The sequence below is a fragment of the Callorhinus ursinus genome, unplaced genomic scaffold (assembly GCF_003265705.2).
Source record: "Callorhinus ursinus isolate GAN/ISIS: 27379988/994484 unplaced genomic scaffold, GSC_fseal_2.0 scaffold10, whole genome shotgun sequence".
Lineage (NCBI taxonomy): Eukaryota > Metazoa > Chordata > Mammalia > Carnivora > Otariidae > Callorhinus > Callorhinus ursinus.
Window position 1 is genome coordinate 246223 of NW_027397072.1, and position 7698 is coordinate 253920.

Genomic DNA, 7698 nt, shown 5'->3' on the forward strand with positions numbered 1-7698 from the left:
TCACCCCAGTGACTGAGGGTTCACCCCAGTTGAGTGAGGGCTCACACCAGTGAGAGACGGTTCACCCCAGTGAGTGAGGGTTCACCCCAGTGAGTGAGGGCTCACACCAGTGAATGAGGGCTCATCCCAGTGAGGAATTACATCAGTGAGTGGGGGTTCACAAGAGTGTGAGGGCGTGAGGGCTCAGAGGTGCGTGTAAGGGCTCACACTGTGAGTGAGGGTTCACCCCAGTGAGTAAGGCTCACCCCAGTGAGGGTTCACCCCAGTGAGTGAGGGTTCATCCCAGTGAAGGAGGGCTCACCCCAGTGAGGAAGGTCTCACCCGAGTAAGGAAGGGCTCACCCCAGTGAGAGGGCTACTGCTAGAATGTGAGGCAACACACAAGTGAAGATAATATATAGTACGTTTGGCTAGGGATATGAATTCATAAGAGAGATCTATAGTTTGCTCAGCTCACCCTTACTTATAATCACGGAGACATCTGACTATGACCCTCATGCTTCTTCTGATATTTTGGCCATTGTTCTAGTGTAATCCAATAGACAAAGGGGATTCGGGACGCTCAGCACCCATCCAAAACAGGCTGATTCCTGGTTCTGACAGAACTTAGAGTTTCAACGGGCATCAAACAGAAACCGTTCTATCTTCCACCAAGGAGGGGAGAATTCATGCTGGGAACCCTTGATTCACGCACACATTCAGCTGCCACTGTTCGCACTCCTGGATGTGCGGGCTCTAGAGGGAGGGTTTCTGCCTCTGAGACTCCATGGTGCTGCCTGTTGGTGAGCCCAGGGAGGGGGGAGTGCACGTGTGCTGAGCTGGATTGTAGTTGTTCAGGGATGGAGAGGGGAGTACGGAGGGGAAGGGTACTGCTGTGCAAACAGGGCACACTGGGAACATCTGGGTGTCGGAGAGGACATGAGGAGACAAGGGGCTGCCTTGAGTTCTTGGAACTCATGTCCTTGTGTGGATTTGAAATCTTTGTAACTGATGTGCTGTGGCACAACTTAGCTTACCTTCAGGTATTCAGAAAAGATCCATTTGGTACATGGATTTTTCCCCCCCTGTCTATAAACAAATGACCAAAGTCATATGGCAATTACAATGTCTGTAATGGATCCTTTTCAAAGGCTTTAAAGATCTAAAGGAGTCTAAAGGCCAATAGGTTTTCACCCTCATCCTGCTGTGGACACATGATGTGCCTTCATTGGTTGTCCAGATTTTCCTTTATTTTTGAGGATTACTGAAAAACTGAATGTTGTGATTATGACTCTTGCTCTTATGTATATAATACAATGTGTTATATTGTTGTTACTTCACATGTAACCATTAGTACATATTTACAAAAGCACCCATTAAAAGATATCTGAGTAGGGATAAAAAGGGCCTATTCTAACAGTGTTTCAGCAAAAATTTAAACAATATCTTGTACAGCAGGATTTTGGCAGATGGCAATGGGTGATTATTTTTTCCCCAGAGTAGGAACACTTGAGTTTGAGAAGAGATCCCATCTTTAAAAAGGGCACTTTATTTTTGTGTCCTTAAATTGCTATGACTTTACTAAGATCAAAATATATTTTAACTGCCTTGTGCGTTTTATTTTTTCTTTCTTTCTTTCTTCTTCTTCTTTTTTTTTTTTTTTTGAGAGGGATAGAGAAGGGGGGCATGGAGGGAGAGAGAGAATCTTAAGCAGATTCCATGCCCAGCACAGAGCCTGATGCAGGACTCAATCTGACCTGAGCTGAAATCAAGAGTCAGACGCCAATTGACTGAGCCACCCAGGCACCCTCTGCCTTGCACATTTTAATAATTGATATTATATTGTATTTATATTATAAAATAAAATCCAAAAAAATATAGCAGAAAGTAAGTACAGCTTTCATTATTCAGAATCTTGGATATTTGATGTTCTTCAGATAGGGCCCTTACTAAATGTTATCAAATATTATCAATAACCATGATGTTAATGAGGATATAACCAATCTAATGAAGATCTGGATTGAAATAGTCATTTCTGGAATAGATTGGTATCATTTTAAAGGCATTTCTAGTTGAAGTGTTAGCAATACACAGTTTCAAAGGATCTTTTTTGCTAAAATTAACAGATAGATGCTAAAGTGGTTGGCAGTTCTTACTTCCTATGACTGTGTTATTACTCAAGTCCTGATGAACATTTCTAACAAGGAGTTTCATGGACACATCACAATATGAAGAAATTCCATTTTTATTGTCAACACGCTGAAATCACAGAGTGATGGAATATAGTGGATATAAATTTAAATCAATCCCAAAGCTTTCACTGGGACCAGCTGTTTTCTAATATAATTTGTATGTACAAGAAGTAAAAGAGCTCTTTACATTTTTGACTTTTATTTGAACCCTTACATTTAGCAGGTTTGTGAAAGAATAGTCCCATATGTAGGGGGTTGGTAATTATAATTTCCTCCATCTTTTAAAATGCATTTAATTTTGATAAACTGAGATATACTATAGCAATATCTACTCTACAAAAGGCAAAAACATTTAGATGAAAAATAAAAAATGGAATCAATCATTCAGATGCTTCCAAATGTTTGGCATCTGCAGAAATTCCATCTGAATGACTGGCTCAATTTTTTAAAAGTATTTTTGCAGAGCTGACCCCAAGAATATGCTTGTAATTACTAATGTATATCCCTGAGAATATGGGTGAAATTTAAGTTGAAATGAATCTTAAAGATGCTAAGGATGTTTGTTATTTAAAGAATCTGTGGTTAATTTGTATTTAAAGCAAATAAGCACTTCATAAGGAAAATTCATTTTTTTCCTTCATTTTTGGTAAATTTAAATTTATGTCACTGTAGAGATGGAATTTAAAATACTTGTAGATATTTTAGAATTATTTTGATTATTTTCATTTTTATAATAGTTATTTTAAAACTAATATTAAAGTTATAATAAAGCTGCATAAGAACATTGTGATATTTGTAGATGAACAACGATGTTGTGTTTATTGCTGTGGAATCCTGCATTTCCAACCCTCATTACCACCAAGCAGACTCTAGCTAAACTAGAGCTAGGATTTTGGGGAGTGAGGGCAAGAGGTTTTGGAAAAATATGTAGAAGTCTACTGTAACTATTTTATGTTGCTCAAGAAAGATGTATCCTTCCCATCATCATCATCATCACTTTCTATAAAATCTTCTCTAAAGGAGAGACTACTTCTACATTATGTACACGTTCTCTATGCATATACTGTTCTTCCCCAAAAATGTTGACTTATATCAGATCAAATAAACGAGTCTCGAAGAGATCTAAACCAACACACACACACACACACACACACACACAAACACACACTAATGCTGTTTACCTTCTGCATGGGGCTTCGGGACTGCTCACCTCTTAAATTCCACTCCTGCATGTGGTGGCGGCTGCCAACTGCTAGTGAGGCCATTTGGGACCTTGCTTCCCCAAAATCATGGGCCAGCTTGGCACCCTCTGGGAACTGTTAGAAATGCAAAGTACAGACCCCCGACCCCATTCACCTAGAGATTCCAAGTCTGCACTTTACTAAGATCTTGTTCCTATTAAAGTTAGAAGCACTGACTTACATAATTTTAAATACCTTAGACAATGTTAAATAATGTCCATTGATTTCTAGGTATGGTAAAGATCCTCACCAACTCTCCTCGCCTCTGTCCAATGCAAATGTAGTATTTCTTTGTTTTTTCCTTCTCCGTTGGTTCTCCTGGAAATTCCACAACACACACAGCTTAATCTTACCTTCAGTACAGATAGTATCACCTGACCTTTCACCCTATACACATTTTATTCCCTTCAGTCCCCTCCCACTTCTGCATCTGGGCCTCTACTTTTTATTTTCAAGGTTGACAAGTCAAACCACCAATGAGAATATCATGTTTGGGCTCTAGCTGACCTAGTTGAGAATGAATGATTTAGAGATGATTTTTATAATAAGTTACAGAAAACTCAAAAGTAGCTTAGAAGTGTCTGTGGAAATACACACACACATAGTGTCATGATATGTTCACACATGCGTTCACACCCCCCACACACACACACAAGTTAGGGTGCTAGCTTCAAGGGTTCGTCGGTGGCTGAAGGACCAGCACCTCTGTCATTCCTTTGGAGATTTCGTCATGGTCACAAGTTGGCTGCCTCAGACTGAGGGTTTTTTCTCCCCATGATCAGGTGGAGAGAGTCTTTTGTACGACTGGGGTTCATTGTGAGCTTTAGTGCTGTTCTTCTTCCTCCTCTGCCAATGCACTTTGGGTATGCTGAGAGGGCGGTGAGTTTTATCTTTTAAGCTAATGGGTTAGTGGAGTGGCTGAGCTGTATGGTCCTCAGGAGGATTTTGACTGAAAGCCATATGCAGGTGAGAATTTGGTAAAGTACTGAAGAGGAATGCGTACGGGTGCCTGGTGGTCAATAGGGGACACTATGCTAGATGCAGCTCTTTACTTACTCTCTTACTCATCATTAGAATAAGGAGGGAAGAGTTTGATGGTATGATTATTTCCCAAGTTGTGGACAGGTTATAGGGAAAGCACATGGCTATTGCAGTCCCAGGGGCTTCTCCCGCCTCCAGACCCAAAAGGCTGAAGGTAAGAACAATGAGGGTATGACCTTTGGTGGGAGGCAGATCACCTTGAGGGGACTTCACAGGGAAGGAGCAGAGGGACAGTAACCAACCCAACCCTCCTTCCTTCCGATGTTCTGTTGGGCTTCCCACTGGCTGGACCTTGCCGGAAGCTGGAAGGAAGGGATCAGGAGTCCACTGGAGCAGACCCAGGGAGAAAAGTTTGCAGAGCCTGTGGGAAGGTCACAAAGAAGCTGTTTGGTGCACCTGCCTCATGCATATTCTCCTGTGCCTCTTGCTAACTGACACCAGCTGTGAGCAGCTACACACATTATTTCTGATGCTCCAAGAACAAGCCAAGTTGAAGCCATTAAAGGAAAAGTGAAGTCCAGGACATCGGAAGCAGAAGGACAGTGGGACCTTGGTGGTGCTGTGGGCTTGCTCTTTGAGTGGTGGGTGCACAACCATGCTTGTGTATGCAAAAGCGCTTCCCCAGCCACTGGCCTTCCTGGTCCATGCAACCAGGCTTAGCCCTATCAGAGATTAATGTGTCAGTAAACCAACCTGCCTGCCCGTCAATGAACTGTGGTGACCTGGGGCTGCTACTGTGAATAGGAATCTGGGTTATTCCCCATATAGATGACAGTTTACTCCTGCCTTTTATGTCTTTCATCGAGAACTGAGGCATCTCCATTTTCAGACATGTCTGCATGTGAAAATCTTCCTTTGTTACTCTTGATTTTGAGTGACTTGATCAATCATAGAATGTAGCATTGAACTAGTGCCCATGTTTCAAGTGCTCCAAGGAGCTCCATGATTTACAGGGAAGTCTGCATCTTCTGATATTAGGTCCCTAACCCTTGCTTAATTTAGAACAACTCTGCTTTCATTTTTAAATTGGGCTTCTGCTTAATTTTACACTTAGCAAAAATTTAGAAGTTTCACTGCTTCATAAAAGCTGAAAATTACTGATCTATTCTCATGCTCTCCCTTTGCAGGCTTTATTCGGAGAGGTTAAGTTTCTTAAGATCACACACCTTATTAAGTAGCAGAATCGAGGCCAAGATTCAAGGCATTTGATGTGTGCTTCTGTACCCCTTCCACTAGGCTCCATAGTTTCTTTTGCTAATTTTTAAAGGTAACTGTGTAAATAGGCTTATTTTATAAAAAGAACAAGAATTGGATATCTGAGTGGTTAACAGTGTTCCTGGGGGACCAAATGCATAAAAGATGGATGAGGGGCCGTGCCTCCCATGGAAGTCGCACAAGGCAAAGGTGACACCCAAGCCACTCTGGATGAGCTGTCCCTGGCCTCACTGGGGCTCTGGGGACCCAGCCTCATGAGCAAATTTGCCCAAGGCCCCCGTGCTTACTGGAGGTCAGTTGTCACTGACATTCAGTGAAATGAATGAATTTTCAAGCTGAGGTTGCCTGGGAAATCTCAGTGCCCATTGTTGGCCAACAAAAATTAATCTGTCTTACATGTATTTGGTATTTTATTTTAGTTTATTTCTTAGTGTAATTTATGAAAAATGCTTTGGTCCTGTGTGGCCCAGTCCTACCCAGACAGAGTAAGTGATCAGGTGAGAATCTGTGCTGTGAATTGTCAAGATAAATTTATTCAACAAGTATTTCAACCATGATGTTACCTGTTTTTAAAGCAGGGTACTCTGATCCCTTAGACTCCCTTTGTTGCTATGGTAACCACTCTATTAATTTATCCTCCCTGTTAGATGGAGCTTTAATTAGCATTCAATTTCAGTCTTTCTGCTGGCCATGAGGCTTCAGTCTGGGGTTTTATAGCCAGCCATCCCCCTGCTTAGCATTTTTCCCTTCCTGAATCTTTTTTTTTTTTTTTAACAGATAAACAGTTATTGTGCTATGTGAATGGCAAACTTTCACTAATAATATATCTAAAAGTACAGTATGATACAGTATTTCTTTTTGCTTTTCACTGTAAAAGAAAAACACAACTTGTGTTTATATAGAATAAATCAGGATTCTCCTTCCTGCTCTACTTGCCTCCTAAATAGTTTGGAGAGTCCCTGATTGTTTTGACACATTTCATATAAACTGAGAGGCAGATACAGCTCTTTTGCTCTCTGGCTCTGGCTCTCTCTCTGTTGCTCTCTCTAGTATAAACTCCTGAATCTTTAGTACATTTTTAAATAAAACACAGCTCCTTTATTTTGCCTAAGGGTTTCTACTGAAAGCTTCTTGCTTATCCAGAGATCAGTATTTTTCCTTGGCAGGCAGTCACTCAGAGTCTGATTGGAAATCCATGTTGAATGAGATTGACCATTTGATTGAAGAATATGTCTTTGATATAAAAGATTTTCCTCTACTAGAGGCTAAAACGTCTCCTTAAATAATTCCATAAAGATATCAAAATAATAAAATGAAAAGTGCATTAATTACTTTAAGCTAATAGTTGTCTTGCTATAACTCCATGGGTTTGACGAAGTGAAGTGATTCCCTGGGGAGCATGATGGTACTCACTGGTCTAGGCATGAGGCATTGCTATACTTCCCAGTTTACTGCAGATAGTTGGTAGTTACAGAAAGCAATTTGTTCTCAACAAAAATGTTAACCTCCTTCCCCAAAATGAGAGAACGGAATGCTTTTCTTAAAGTAGATCGGAAATGGCCAATGTTAGTCTTAAGAATTGATCTGCTAGGTACACATCAGCAGTATCAGTGTCGGTTCAAGTGTGGAACTCTCGAGCCTGTGATGTAAAATCTCTACCTAGACAATGAGTTGCATGACTATATTAAGGACTACATATGTAAACTATGACCTCTGTATTCTCAAGTGACTGCCTTCCTGAGTTCTCAGTGCTGCATGGCCTCACTGATTGGTTAGCCTCTGTGCTTACATACTTTTAATTCAATGCTCATAGTTATTAATCACCTCAAGTTATTACAAACATGAAAGTAAATATGGCTCCAAAAAGATATTTTTTAAAAATTCTTTACATTTTTATCGAAGTTCTAACCACCCCAAACTGTTCAGCTTTATTTCCTTCAATTCTGCTGAGGGAATGGCCGGTCTTGTTGGGAAAGGGATACCTTTTGCCATAACTTAGTAACAAATAGTTACTCTAATTTATTGGGATGA